The sequence below is a fragment of the Bubalus kerabau genome, chromosome 23, assembly GCF_029407905.1.
Source record: "Bubalus kerabau isolate K-KA32 ecotype Philippines breed swamp buffalo chromosome 23, PCC_UOA_SB_1v2, whole genome shotgun sequence".
Classification (NCBI taxonomy): domain Eukaryota; kingdom Metazoa; phylum Chordata; class Mammalia; order Artiodactyla; family Bovidae; genus Bubalus; species Bubalus kerabau.
This window is the reverse complement of record NC_073646.1, coordinates 16303607-16319444: the sequence shown is the minus strand read 5'-3', so window position 1 is coordinate 16319444 and position 15838 is coordinate 16303607. Positions and strand designations below refer to the sequence as shown.

The window sequence follows — 15838 nt, the reverse complement described above, 5'->3', positions numbered from 1 at the left end:
GGAAAATCTGCTATAAGGGCTTCTGTCACAGTGCCATAATTATTTTTCCCTCGAGGGAACAGATGAGACCATTAGACTGTGCGAAGTGTTGTTAAGCTGAGACAGGACAAGATTTGCTGCACCCCTGCCGAGCAGGAGCCCACGCATCTCCACTGGGGACAGATGAGTGATACGCCAGGGTGTAGACCTTGGTCAAAGCACCGTTTTTAGGAATCCTGCTTGTCTGCTTTGCTTGTTATACACATCTCAATGGACAGATGGGGAAGGAACTTTGGGTCTTAGATAAAACAAAAGGAAGATATCATTGGATTTTGCCATGGACTCAACATTTGGGCCACAGAAAATGTCAGAATACAGCCCTCTTTCTTGCTAGAAAGGTCACCTGATATTCCAACCTGTCGGGTTTGGAGTTGAAGTTGGTGCAACTCTGTGTGATTTCCTTCCCACCTGTACTTATTAATGGTGAATTGGAGTCATTCATGTAACCCTAATGCTGACCACTCGGTGTGCTGTACCTCTGCAGCTCCATCTCTTAGTGAGCTTCCACACAGCCTGCCGAGTGGCAGGCTTGCATCCTGCCCCTTTCATCCTGCCCCTTGACTACAGATTGGGCCAAGGGTAGACATAAATCTAAGTCTAAATTTGGATAATGGCAGCATCGCTTGGGGATTGAGAATGCGGCTCAGTCTAAGTAATAAAGCAAACAAATGTACATAACAAAACAGAAACAGACTCACAGATACAGAAAACAAACTGGTGGTACCAGTGTAGGGGAGTGAAGGGGGAAGATAAGGTAGGGGATTAAGAGATACCAACTACTATGTATAAAGTAGATAAACAATAACAATCTATTGTGCAGCACAGGGAAATACAACTATTATTTTGTAATAACTTTAAATCGAGTGTAATCTATAAAATATTGAATCAATCTGCTGTACACCTGAAACTAATATAATAGTGTAAATCAACTATATTTCATTTTTTTTTTAAACAGCATGTGGCTCAGGAGCTCTGCATCGTTGCTGTCATTCACTTGAATGAAGAGCCACACAATTCTATAACCTGCCTCAGAAAGACACAGCTGCTACCAGAGAGAGAAGGAGAAGAATGAAGCAGACAAGTCTGCAGAAAGACACAGGGTGAGAAACTTGGGTCCCCATCCAGGAGAGACAGGTACCTGGTCCCAGTTCCAGGCCCCTGGGAGACACGGCTGAAATTCCTGCTCTTAGTCCTGAACCATGATGCCCTGCGATTCTAGTCAGGGTTGCTTTGCTTGCAAGTGCCAGAAACACAACTCAAACTCACTCGTGAATCCAAGGAGGCTATTAGCTTACAGAGCTGCAAAGACCAGGCACGAGGGCTGCGGTTACCAGGTCAATGTCATCAGGGTGCTCCTTCCCCAGCTTTCAGCTCTGCTTTCCTTGAGGTAGGCTTCATTCTCTGGTGGGCTCACCAAAAGCTCCCAGATGTTCTGGCTGAGACATGGTAGTGGAGGAACTGCTCACATTCCCAGGAGGTTTAGAAAAACTGGGAAGCTGATGCCCATTGGATGGTTTGGTCATAAAACCACCAGGAAACCAAGACACTGACACTGAGTTATATGTTAACTCATCAACCCATCCTTAGAACTCACCATGAGGTAGAATCAGACCCACACAAACCATGAGGACTAAGGGAAAGAATGCAAAGGAATGCCACTCAAAATATTAGGGTGCTGTTCCAGAACATGGGTTCTGGGCAGCAAAAAGAGGGAACCTCTGCCATATCCTAGTCTCCCTACCAAAAAAAAAAAACAAACACCTGTTTTAAGTTAGTCCAATAAGTTTCTGTTTCTTGCCATCAAAGAGCCCTTGACTAAATATCTAGAAAATTTTGTGGGAAATAAAAATTATTAAGACAGATTTCAGCTGTCAAGGACCTTATCTTTTTATAAGGAAGTTAAAACCCAGTGTATGCAAATTGTACATCACAAGTAAAAGTTGATTCCAGAGGCACAGAGAACCCCAGAATTTCAAAGGCAGTGATATCGGCTGAGATAAGCAGGAAATTCCTTATGGTATTTATTTGGCTTGGGGTTTAAGTGAAGACCAAAAGGTTTCACATAGACGGTGTATTTCTCGTTAAAGACAATGGTGTCATCAAACACCTAGAGGCTGACAAGTACAAGGTGTAAAGAGAGATGGTCAAGTTTATCTCCTAAGAATCTCTTACATCTATTTCTCCCCAGTTCTCCCATCTCCCTCTCAGCCTAATGTCTCACCCAGATTCCTGGGGCAACCACTTTTGCTCCATTCTAAGCCTTTCACCACTTGTCTGCTAGAATGATCTTTTTCATCTGTTGATGACATACCCTACTTGCCTTCCAATATGTCTCCCATTGCTCTAGGCTAAAATTCTTCTCCTGCCTCCTCTCTTTGCACTCCAGTCCACCATGTTCTCTGAGTTATATGAATTCTCCAAAACTTCAGATGTGCTGGGGAGGCCACCGTGTTGGGGAAATGCTTTCATCCCCACCCTTCCTGTGGTGATTAATTTACACCCTACCTTCAGATCTCTAGCTAAGGAAGACCACTTGAGCCAGGCCATTCAGATTGCCCTGTGATGCACACTCAATGTCACTGAGTATTTATCATTATTGCCCTTATTTCAGTTAGTAAATAAAACTTCATTTGAGTGATTATTTCATCAATGCCTCTGCACACTACAGCAAGTTTCTCAGTCTTGGTTCTATTGACATTTTGGACCAGATAATTCTTTGCTATATGCCGGGGAAGAGGCTGCCATGAGTTTTGCAGGATTTTCAGCAGCATCCCTACTTCTGCCAGCATCCCTCAACCTTGAATACTCATTGGAAGGACCGATGCTGAAGCTGAAACTCCAGTATTTTTGTCATCTGATGCAAATAGCCAACTCATTGGAAAAGTCCCCGATGCTGGAAAAGATTGAAAGTAAAAGGATAAGAGGGTGTCAGGGGATGAGATGGCTGGATGGCATTGCCAACCCAATTGACATGAACTTGGGCAAACTTTGGGAGATGGTGAGGGACAGGGAGGCCTGGCGTGCTGCAGTCCATGGGGTCACAAAGAGTCAGACATGACTGGGCAACTGAAAAACAACCTAGGTGACAGGAGCACACCCTTCCCACTTTAGTTGGAACAACCAAAAATATCTCCAGACATCACTCCAGGTCTCCTGGGTGGGTGGGGACCAAAATAGTCCCCCATTGAAAACCACCACTGTATAGTCTAGTCCTATAGACTCCATGAGGAAAGAACCAATCCAATGCCTGGTAAATGTGTCTATTTGGTTTTCAATACCAGCATTTAACTTAGAGAGCTCTAAAAATTATTAATATGATGCATGATCTGACCCCCGTACTAAGTAAATAGGAATCTCTGAGGGGATGAGGTGAAGGGATTGAGATCCGGGCATCCATAAAAAACAGAAAACTTCCCAACTGAATCTCTTGTGAAATTGGGGTTGATAATCACAGAAGCAGGTGACCATTGCTGAAATCTTTGCTTACTGAATGGAAGGGAGGGATGGAAATAGAGAGGAAGCAATAGAAGGGAAGGGGAAGAAGGGGAGAGATGAAAAGAATACAAGGAGAAGAAGCAAAGGAAATAGAGAAAAGAAAGGAAAGGGAAAGAAACTTTTGTTAGTTTGGGGTCACAAGAGAAATCAGGCTTATTGAGGCTGGAAATCTAATTTGGACCATATGTGAAGAGCTACAAATATTATTTTGCTGTTTTGGTGTGTAGGTGATAGGAAGCCAACAAACATTTCAGAATAAGGATGCTTTAAGTTCAAAGCAATGTGTTAAGAAGTTGAATGGGCCATGCAGCAAAAGAGGAACTCGAGTGAGGAGACCCAGGAACCAACTGTATTGTATTAAAACATTTGGGATAATGATAAATGGAAAGGAAATAAAGAACACCAAGGAAGGTGATGTTCTCCAAAGGAAGAAGAATTAGATGATTATAGGTGCCAAGTATTGGGCTGTATTTGAGAATATGACAGCCATGTGCCCATCATTCTGCAGTCTAGTGAGGAAGATGGACATGGAAAACCAGTCCTAACGTAACGTTAAAAAGGGAAGCAGAGGGTGCCCCTTGGACCACAGAGAAGGTGCCTAATCTGGTCTCAAGGATCAGAATACACTTCTCAGCAGGAAAGCCCTTGATGCTCAGATCTCTGGGGTGAAGGGGGTTGGGGTGGATGAGTGAGAGTAAGAAGGAAGGGAATTAAGAAAATATAACTAGGTTGGGGTGGGCAAGAGCAAAGCTTAAGAGTGTCAGGTGAGGCAAGAGAAGATGTGGATGATCCTGGAGGGCTTTGTAAATCATGGCTCAGGATTTTAGACTTTATTCTTAGGGTCAGGATAAGCCATAGAGGTAAGTGTTTCTTAAATTTTTATTTATTTTATTTTTTATTGGAATATAATTGCTTTACAATGTTGTGTTACTGTCTGCTGTACAATGACGTGAATCAACCAATTGTTGTTCAGTCACTTAGTCGTGTCCAACTCTTTACATCCCCGTAGACTGCAGCATGCCAGGCTTCCCTGTCCTTCTCTGTCTCCCAGAGTTTGCTCAAACTTATGTCCATTGAGTCAGTCATGCCATCCAACCATCTCTTCCTCTGTCACCCCCTTCTCCTTTTACCTTCAATCTTTCCCTGTGCTAGAGTCTTTTCCAGTGAGTCAGCTCTTTGAATCAAGTGGCCAAATTATTGGAGTTTCAGCTTCAGCATCAGTCCTTCCAATGAATATTCAGGGTTTATTTCCTTTAGGACTGCTGGTCTGATCTCCTTGCTGTCCAATGGGCTCTTAAGAGTCTTCTCAGCACCACAGTTCAAAAGAATCAATCAACCATAAGTATACATCTATCCCCTTTCTCTTGGACCTCCCGTCCACTCCCCCCATCCCACCCCTCTAGGTCTTCACAGAACACCAAGCTTCCTGTGCTTTATAGCAGGTTCCTACCAGCTATTTTACACATGCTAGTGTGTATCTGTCAATCCCAATCTCCCAATTTGTCCCACTCTCCCATTCCCCAGCTGTGTCCACAGATCCATTCTCTATGTCTGCATTTCTATTCCTGCCTTGGAAATAGGTTCATCTGTATCATTTTTATAGATTCCACATATATGCATTAATATATATTTGTTTTTTCTGGCTTACTTCACTCTGTATGACAGACTCTAAGTTCATCCATGTATCTACACATGACCTCATTTCATTCCTTTTAGAGACTGGGTAATATTCCATTGTGTATATGTACCACATCCTCTTTATCCATTTATCTGTCCTTGAGCATTTAGATTGTTTCCTTGTCCTGGCTATTGTAAATAATGCTGCAGTGGACATTGGGGTGTATTTGTACTTTTGAATTATGGTTTTCTCAGGGTATATTCCCAGTAGTGGGAATGCTGGGTCATATGGTAGCTCTTTTGTTGTAGCTGTTCAGTTGCTAAGTCATGTTCAACTCTTTGTGACCGTATGGACTGTGGTAGTTCTATGTTTACTTTTTTTTAAAAAGTTTATTTTTTTTTTATTGAAGGACAATTGCTTTACAGAATTTTGGTGTTTTCTGTCAAACCTCAACATGAATCAACCATAGGTATATATATATATATATATCCCCTCCCTTTTGAAACTCCCTCCATCTCCCTCCCCATCCCACCCCTCCAGGTTGATACAGAGCCCCTATTTGAGTTTCTTAGCCATACAGCAAATTCCCATTGGCTATCTATTTTCAATATGGTGATGTAAGTTCCCGTGTTACTCTCGCCATACATCTCACCCTCTCCTCCCCTCTCCCCATGTCCATAAGTCTATTCTCTATGTCTGTTTCTCCACTGTTGCCCTGTAAGTAAATTTTTCAGTACCATTTTTATAGACTCTGTATATATGTATTAGAATATGATATTTATCTTTCTCTTTATAAATTACTTCACTCTGTATAATAGGTCCTAGGTTCATCCACCTCATTAGAACTGACTCAAAGGCATTCCTTTTTATGACTGAGTAATAGTCCATTGTGTATATGTACCACAACTTCTTTATCCATTCATCTGTTAATGGATATCTAGACTGCTTCCATGCTTTCGTAAATAGTGCTGCAATGAACAATGCGGTACATGTGTCTTTTTCAATTTTAGTTTTCTCAGGGTATAGGCCTAGCAGTGGGATTGCTGGGTCATATATGCTTTTATTCCTAGTTATTTAAGGAATCTCCATACCATCTTCCATACTGGCTGTATCAATTTACATTCCCACCAACACTGCAAGAGTATTCCCTTTTCTCCACACCCTCTCCAGCATTTATTGTTTGTAGACTTTTTCGTGATGGCCATTCTGACCAGTGTGAGGTGACAGCTCATTGTAGTTTTGATTTGCATTTCTCTAAAAATGAGTGATGTGAGCATCTTTTCATGTGTTTGTTAGCCATCTGTATGTCTTCTTTGGAGAAATGTCTGTTTAGGTCTTTTTCTCACTTTTTGATTGGGTTGTTTATTTTTCTGGTACTGAGTTGTATGAGCTGCTTGTATATTTTGGAAATTAACCCTTTGTCCGTTGTTTCATTTGCTATTATTTTCTCCAATTCGGAGTGTTGTCTTTTCACCATGCTTACAGTTTCCTTTGCTGTGCAAAAGCTTTTAAGTTTAATCAGGTTCCACTTGTTTCCTTTTGTTTTTCTTTCCATTACTCTAGGAAGTGGGTCATAGAGGAGTTCACTTTGATTTATGTCATTGAGTGTTCTTCCTATGTTTTCCTCTAAGAGTTGTACAGTTTCTGGTCTTACATTTAGGTCTTTAATCCATTTTTAGTATATCTTTGTGTATAGTGTTAGGAAATGTTCAAATTTAATTCTTTTACATGTACCTGTCCAGTTTTACCAGCACCATTTATTGAAGAGGCTGTTTTTGCCCCATTGTATATTCTTGCCTCCTTTGTCAAATATAAGGTACCCATAGGTGCACAGGTTTATTTCTGGACTTTCTATCTTGTTCCATTGGTCTATGTTTCTGTTTTTGTGCCAGTGCCATACTGTCTTGATGACTGTAGCTTTGTAGTATAATCTGAAGTCAGGAAGGTTGATTCTTCCAGCTCCATTCTTCTTTCTCAAGACTCCTTTGGCTTTTCAGGGTCTTTTGTGTTTCCATATAAATTGTGAAATTTTTTGTTCTAGTTCTGTGAAAAATGTCATTGGTAATTGCTAGGAATTTTATTGAATCTGTAGATTGCATTTGGTAGTATAGTCATTTTCACAATATTGATTCTTCCTACCCAGGAACATGGAATATCTCTCCATCTGTTTATGTTGTCTTTGATTTCTTTCATTAGTGTCTTATAATTTTCTGTGTACAGTTCCTTTGTCTTCTTAGGTAAGTTTATTCCTAGATATTTAATTCTTTTTGTTGCAATGGTGAATAGGATTGATTCCTTAATTTCTCTTTCTGATTTTTCATTGTTAGTATACAGAAATGCAAGTGACTTCTATGAATTGGTTTTGTATCCTGAAACTTTGCTAAATTCACTGATTAGCTCTAGTAATTTTCCAATACTATCTTAAGGGTTTTCTATGTACAGTTTCATGTCATCCGCAAACAGTGAGAACTTTACTTCTTTTCTGATCTGGATTCTTTTTATTTCTTTTTCTTCTCTGATTGCTGAAGCTAGGACTTTCAGAATTATGTTGACTAATAGTGGGGAAAGTGGTCATTCTTGTCTTGTTCCTGATCTTAGGGCAACGCTTTTGGTTTTTCACCATTGAGATTAATGTTTGCTGTAGGCTTATCATATATGGCCTTTACTATGTTGAGGTAGGTTCCTTCTATGCTCATTTTTTGAAGAGTTTTAATCACAAATGGGTGCTGAATTTTGTCAAAGTTTTTTTCTGCATCTATTGAGATTATCAGTTCAGTTGCTCAGTCATATCTGACTCTTTGTGACCCCATAGACTGCAGCACGCCAGGCTTCCCTGTCCATCACCAACTCCCGAAGCTTACTCAAACTCATGTCCATTAAGTCGGTGATGCCATCCAACCATCTCATCCTCTGTTGTCCCCTTCTCCTCCCACCTTCAATCTTTCCCAGCATCAGGGTCTTTTCAAATGAGTCAGTTCTTCTCATCAGGTGGCCAAAGTATTGAGATTATCATTTGGTTTTTATCTTTCAATTTGTTAATATGATATATCACATTGATTGATTTGGGTATACTGAAGAATGCTTGCATCCCTGGAATAAACCCAACTTGATCAGCTTTTTGATGTGTTGTTGAATTCTGTTTGCTAAAATTCTGTTGAGGATTTTTGCATCTATGTTGATCAGTGATATTGGCCTGTAGTTTTCTTTTTTTGTGTTGTCTCTGTCTGGTTTTGGTATCAGGGTGGTGGTGACCTCATGGAATGAGTTTGGAAGTGTTCCTTCCTCTGCAAATTTTTGAAACAGTTTTAGAAGGATAGGCATTAGCTCTTCTCTAAATGTTTGATAGAAGTGTCCTGTGAAGACATCTGGTCCTGGGCTTTTGTTTTCTGAGAGATTTTTGATCACAGCTTCAATTTCATTACTTGTAATTGGATTGTTCATAATTTCTATTTCTTCCTGGTTCAGTCTTGGAAGATTTAACTTTTCTAAGAATCTGTCTATTTCTTCCAGGTTATCCATTTTATCCATATAGTTGTTCATAATAGTCTCTTATGATCCTTTGTATTTCTGCATTGTCTGTTGTAACCTCTCCTTTTTCATTTCTAATTTTGTTTATTTGATTTTTCTCTCTTTTTTTCTTGATGAGTCTGTCAAAAGGTTTGTCAATTTTGTTTATCTTCTCAAAGAACCAGCTTTTAGTTTTGTTAATCTTTACTATTGTTTCATTCATTTCTTTTTCATTTATTTCTGCTTGAATCTTTATGATTTCTTTCCTTCTATTAATTTTGGGTTTTATTTGTTCCCCTTTTTCCAGTTGTTATAGGTGTGAAGTTAGGTTCTCTATTTGATGTTTTCCTTGTTTCTCGAGGTAGGATTGTATTACTATAAACTTCCCCCTTAGAACTGAGTTTACTGCATCCTGTAGGTTTTTGAGTTGTTGTGTTTTCATTGTCATTTGTTTCTAGAAATTTTTTGAGTTCCCTTTTGATTTCTTCAGTAACCTGTTGGTTATTTAGAAACGTATTGTTTAATCTCCACGTGTTTGTGTTTCTTACAGTTTTTTCCTGTAATTGATATCTAGTCTCATAACATTGTGGTCAGAGAAGATGCTTGATATGATTTCAACTTTCTTAAATTTACTGAGGTTTGATTTGTGATCCAAGATGGTGTTTATCCTGGAGAATGTTCCATATGCACTTGAGAAGGTGTCTTCTTCTGCAATTGGATGGAATGTCCTGAAGATATCAATGAGATCCATCTTATCTAATGTATCATTTAAGATACATTTTAATGTATTTAATGTGTTTCCTTATCAATGTTCTGGTTTGATGATCTGCCCATTGGTGTGAGTGGGGTTTCAAAGTCTCCTGCTATTATTGTGTTGCTGTCAATTTCTCTTTTTATGTCTGTTGTATTGAGGTTTTGTTTTATGTCTTGTTTTATGTATTGTTTTATGTCTTATGTATTGAGGTGCTCCTATGTTGGGTGCCTATGCACCCAACAATATTTACAATTGTTATGTCTTCCTCTTGGATTGATCCCTTGAACATTGCATATTGTCCTTCTTTACCTCTTGTAATATTCTTTATTTTAAGGTTTATTTTGTCTGATATGAGGATTGCTACTCCAGCTTTCTTTTGCTTCCCATTTGCATGGAATATATTTTTCCATCCTCTCACTTTCAGTCTATATGTGCCTTTAGGTCTGAAGTGGGTTTCTTGTAGACAGCATATATATGGGTCTTGTTTTTGTATCCATTCAGCCAGTCTGTGTCTTTTGGTTGGAGCATTTAACCCATTTACATTTAAAGTAATTACTGATATATATGTTCCTATTGCCATTTTCTTAATTGTTTGGGGTTGATTTTGTAGATCTTTTTTCTTCTCTTGTATTTCTTTACTATATATGTCCATTTAATATTTGCTGTAAAGCTGGTTTGGTGGTGCTGAATTCTCTTAACTTTTGCTTGTCTTAAAAGTTTTTTATTTCTCCATCAATTTTGAATGAGATCCCTGCCAGGTATAGTAATTTTGGTTGTAGATTTTTTCCTTGCTGTACTTTGAATATATCCTGCCATTCTCTTCTGGCCTGCAGAGTTTCTGCTGAAAGATCAACTGTTAAACGTATAGGGTTTCCCTTGTTTGTTACTTGTTGCTTTTCCCTTGCTGCTTTTAATATTCTTTCTTTGTGTTTAGTCTTTGTTAGTTTGATTAGTATGTGTCTTGGCATGTTTCTTGTTGGGTTTATCTTGTATGGGACTCTTTGCGCCTCTTGGACTTGATTTAATATTTCCTTTTCCATGTTGGGGGAATTTTCAACTATAATCTGTTTAAAATTTTTCTTTTTTTTAATTTAATTTTATTTTTAACTTTACAATATTATATTGGTTTTGCCATATATCAACATGAATCTGCCACAGGTATACACGTGTTCCCCATCCTGAACCCTCCTCCCACCTCCTTCCCTGTACCATCCCTCTGGGTCGTCCCAGTGCACCAGCTCAAAGCATCCAGAATCATGTATCGAACCTGGACTGGTGACTCGTTTCATATATGATATTATACATGTTTCAATGCCATTCTCCCAAATCATCCCACCCTCTCCCTCTCCTACAGAGTCCAAAAGACTGTTCTATATATCTGTGTCTCTTTTGCTGTCTCGTATACAGGGTTATTGTTACCATCTTTCTAAATTCCATATATATGCATTAGTATACTGTATTGGTGTTTTTCTTTCTGGCTTACTTCACTCTGTATAATAGGCTCCAGTTTCATCCACCTCATTAGAACTGATTCAAATGTATTCTTTTTAATGGCTGAGTAATACTCCATTGTGTATATATGTACCACAGCTTTCTTATCCATTCATCTGCTGATGGACATCTAGGTTGCTTCCATGCCCTGGCTATTATAAACAGTGCTGCGATGAACATTGGGGTACATGTGTCTCTTTCAATTCTTGTTTCCTCGGTGTGTATGCCCAGCAGTGGGATTGCTGTGTCATAAGGCAGTTCAATTTCCAGTTTTTAAGGAATCTCCACACTGTTCTCCATAGTGGCTTACTAGTTTGCATTCTCACCAACAGTGTAAGAGGGTTCCCTTTTCTCCACACCCTCTCCAGCATTTATAATTTTTCTTATACCCTTTCTTTTTCTCTTCTTCTGGGACCCCTATAATTTGAATGTTGGTGCGTTTGGTATTGTTCCAGAGGTTTTTGAGGCTATTCTAAGTTCTTTTCATTCTTTTTACTTTATTCTGCTCTTCAGAAGTTATTTCCACTATTTTATCTTCCAGCTCATTGATTCGTTTTTCTGCTTCAGATATTCTGCTATTGATTCCTTCCAGAAAGTGAAAGTTACTAGGTCATGTCCGACTCTTTGCAACCCCATGGACTATACAGTCCATGGGATTCTCCAGGCCAGAATACTGGTGTGGGTAGCCTTTCCCTTCTACAGGGGATATTCCCAACCCAGGGATCAAACCCAGGTCTCCCACATTGTAGGTGGATTCTTTAACAACTGAGCTATGAGGGAAGCCCAATTCCTTCCATAGTATTTTTAATTTCAGTAACTGTGTCGTTTCTATAATTCTTCTAAGTCTTGGTTAATTGATTCTTGCATTTTCTCTATTTTGTTTTCAAGGTTTCTGATCATCTTTACTATCATCATTCTGAATTCTTTTCCAGGTAGTTTGCCTATTTCCTCTTCATTTATTTGGACTTCTGTGTTTCTAATTTGTTCCTTCATATGTGTAATATTTCGCTGCCTTTTCATTATTTTTTTTAAACTTATTGTGTTTGAGGTCTCCTTTTCAAAGGCTTCAAGGTTGAATTCTTTCTTCCTTTTGGTTTCTGGCCTCCTAAGTTTGGTCCAGTGGTTTGTGTAAACTTTGTATAAGGTGAGATTTATGTTGAGTTTTTTGTATATTTGTTTTTCCTCTGAAGGGCAAGGCTGAGTGAGGTGGTAGTCCTGTCTGCTGATGACTGGATTTATATTTTTTGTTTTGTTTGTTGTTTAGATGAGGCATCCTGCATGGGGTGCTACTGGTGGTTGGGCGATGCTGGGTCTTGTGTTCAAGTGGTTTCCTTTGTGTGAGTTCTCACTATTTGATACTCCCTAGGGTTAGTTCTCTGGTAGTCTAGGGTCTTGGAGTCAGTACTCCCACTCCAAAGGCTCAGGGCGTGATCTCTTTTTTTTTTTTTTTTTTCTTTAATGCTTAGTCTGGTTTCACTTGCTCAAGCAGAGGCCTTGCACCCAGCGCTTCAGACCAGAGCTCCTTCTGGAAAATGGCCAAGTGGACACCCCAGCTCATATGTTACTTTTTAAAAGGAATCTCCATACTATTCTCCACAGTGACTGTATCAATTTACATTCCCACCAACAGCGCAAGAAGCAAAGTAGGGACACCAGGCAGATTAAAAGTTTCTCAGATCTCATTTTTGGTCTGGGGTGCAAAATAGAAATTCGGTAACGAAAGCAGTCAGCAAACTATTTCCGAGGCTTTGGACCCAGCTGAGTGGGAAGGAGAGTGTCCATATTAGCAGCAGAGGGGAGAATAAGCCATGAACAAGAATTTCGGGACAAAAGGTAGTTGAGTGTTTTCTTCTGTTATTGTACAAAAATGGTAGGTTTCCGACATGGAGTTCCCATGTTAAAAAGAGGGAAGTGTCCTGGGATGCTGTAGGTCCTATAGACTGCAGGCTCTCATGTTTCAGTAAGGAGAGCCTGGTTTGAATGAGCCAGGACTTCCTTCCACTCTGGGCAGTCAGGAATTTCTCCTGGGAAGTCTCTCTGTGTCCCTCAAAGATCTCAACAAAGAGGGAACACGGGCTATAAAGCCAGAAAAACCAGAAAAATCCAAATTTCAAGCCCTGCCCCATAGCTGATCAGTTGGACCACTTCCTTAACTAATCTGAGCCTCAGCTTCCTCTAAAATAGGGTATCAATCCTTGCTGTGTGGCTGTGAGCATCACATTTGCTATGTTATGACAGATAATAACAAGTGGACAGTGCCTAGAAAAGTGGTCAGCAGTGGATAAAGGGTGATTTTCCTTCCTCTCTGAATGGAGGCTTCCAGATTATGTGGTTTCATTGGCAGCTTGGGCTATTTGCTGCCACAAACTGTTACACCATGGCCTGCCATTTCCAAGAGGAGCATTAATTCAAAGTCATACAGGTAGGAAAGGCTTAGGAGAAAGACTCCCTCATGTTCAGAAGACAGAGGAAAAAATTCAGGAGTCCAGGCAATAGAAATATTTGAATAATGACAGAGCCAGAACATTTGTAGCAGGTCAATAGACTGCTCTTCTCTCTCCAGTAAATTCTCCATCTTGAGTTTCTGTAATATCGGCATCTTTGTTACAAAGCGACTTCTGAGCTATTACTCTTATGAAGGTGTATTGAATGCATTTGAAGGAGAATGCTGCTTTATTATAGACCAAGGGCCTTGTGTTGATGATTTACAGTGTGGCGTGTACGCCTGCCTGATACCATGCACAGAAGTGACAAATCAGGCAAAGGGAATGAACTTATCTTGATGCGTAGCCTGTGTGTTCAGCCAGGACTCTGTTGACTGCAACTGACAGACACACAACTCAAAATAGTTTAAGGAAAAATGGAATTATAAGGACCTGGAGGGATCTCATGAAGAACGGATGAATCAAGCCCAGGAAAAGACAGGAATGCAGGGAGACCTCAGGAACCATAAAACCAAGATTCAGACACACTGAGATTCTTCTTCCATTTCCTATAGCATCTGTCTGCTTGTTTCCTTTTTTCTTCTCTCTCATTGTACATGGTTTGTAGCTACACAGCAAAAAACACAGCTCCTGCTCTTTGAGGAAAATGCAGGTCACTGCTGCAGCGGAGCCCCAGGCCACCCGCTTCTGTTCCTGACCCACCACTGTTCACTTTCCCCAGGAACAAGTTGGTCAGGAAGCCTCACCTTACCTGTGGCTTTTAAAGATACTGTAAGTTGGTGCAGTGGTAAGGAACCTGCCTGCCAATGCAGGAGACACAGGTTCAATCCTTGGGTTGGGAAGATCCCTGGAGGAGGAATTGGCAACCCACTCCAGTATTCTTGCCTGGAAAATTCTATGGACAGAGGAGCCTGGCAGGCTACAGCCCATGGGGTATAAAGAGTCGGACATGACTGAGCAACTGAACACACACACACACACACACTACTCCGTGGAGCCAGTGGTGGTGATTCATCAGATTAGAATCACCCTCTGCCGCAACATGAAGTCTTTGGAGAAGGTTAGTGCTGAGCTGACCAGAGGTGTGAAGGAAAAGAATCTCAAACTGCAAGCATGGGTTCAGATGCCTACTGAGACTCTGAGAACAACTACAAGGATACAAGGAGGACTTGCAAAAGGTGGTTCTAAGACTTGGAATTATTTCTAGGCAAGGATGCACAAGCAACATTGACTTGCACATTCTGAGATTGTCAAACAGATCACTTCTATCATCAATGAGTCAGGAGTCGAGGTTGAAGTCACCATTGCAGATGCTTAAATCAACCTTTTTGATAAATTGATAAAGTGAAAGTGAGAAGCAAAAGTGTTAGTCGCTCACTTATGTCTGGCTCTTCACGATGCTGTGAACCATAGCCTGCCACTCTCGCTCCTCTGTCCATGGAATTCTCCAGGCAGGAATACTGGAATGGGTGGCCATTGCCTTCTCCAAGGATCTTCCCAACCCAGGGATGAAACCCAGGTCTCCCATGTTGCAGGCAGATTCTTTTACCATCTGAGCCACCAGAGAAGCCCCCAATAAATTGATAATCAGTTGTTTAAAAAAATGGCTCCTGCTAACTCCTGATTTTTCTACTTATGCTGTCAGTCATTCTAGAGATACTGAACTACTTCCCTCAATGCTGGTCTAAATGGCCTCATGAATGGACTCTGGCTTAGCAGGGGTCAGGGACACCTTCTTTGGTCACTCAGTTCTTCCGGTGCAGAGAAGTATGCTCTGATGGGCCCATTCTGGATCAGATGTCTGCTCCTGGACCAGCTACCAGTGACAGGAGATGCAGGGTCATGTGAGAACGCAGTCCCTCTAAAGGAAAACAAATGGATGTTGTAGGTGGAGGGACGATTTGGAGAAAAAGAGGCAGGCTGGCCAGACAAAACCAAAGATGGAACTTACCCTTCTCTTCTGGAAGTAAACACAGGAAGAACTCACTTGTTTCAAATTTTACTCATTTATTTACTTCTCTTCCCTTATGCATTGATTCATTCAAACATTAAACACTTGTTAGAGCACTACCTGTCAGGTCATGATCATTTTCTTGGTTTAGAATAAAGGAAAGATTCCTCCTCCTACTGTAGCTACATTCCCCTCACACTTTTCTGTCTCTGCTAGAGAAACTCTTACCCCACTTCCTAGTGAATGGCAGCTTCTAGACCATTTCAAGTCCATGACTACCCTTGTCGAGCAGTCTGTTCTCTTTGAAACAGCCAGCAATGGGCAAATATCACAACAGATATTGCCAATGTCTCAATAGTCACACAGATGCACATACATATACACAGACAGACACACACACAGGTAAACACACACACAGAGGCCAGGATGCAGTACTAGAAACTGAGAAATCACTGTATTTTCCTCTGGTGAATAGAGCATTTTGTCAGCCACATTCAGTTTATTGGATTTATTTGCCTCTTATAGGAGGCCTAAAGGCT

General features: G+C 40.4%; 1 pseudogene; it reads left to right on the top strand.

Moving 5' to 3' along the window:
* The first annotated feature begins 12712 nt into the window (after positions 1–12712).
* Positions 12713–14666, top strand: LOC129637636 (40S ribosomal protein S20-like; annotated as a pseudogene).
* The last annotated feature ends 1172 nt before the right edge of the window (positions 14667–15838 follow it).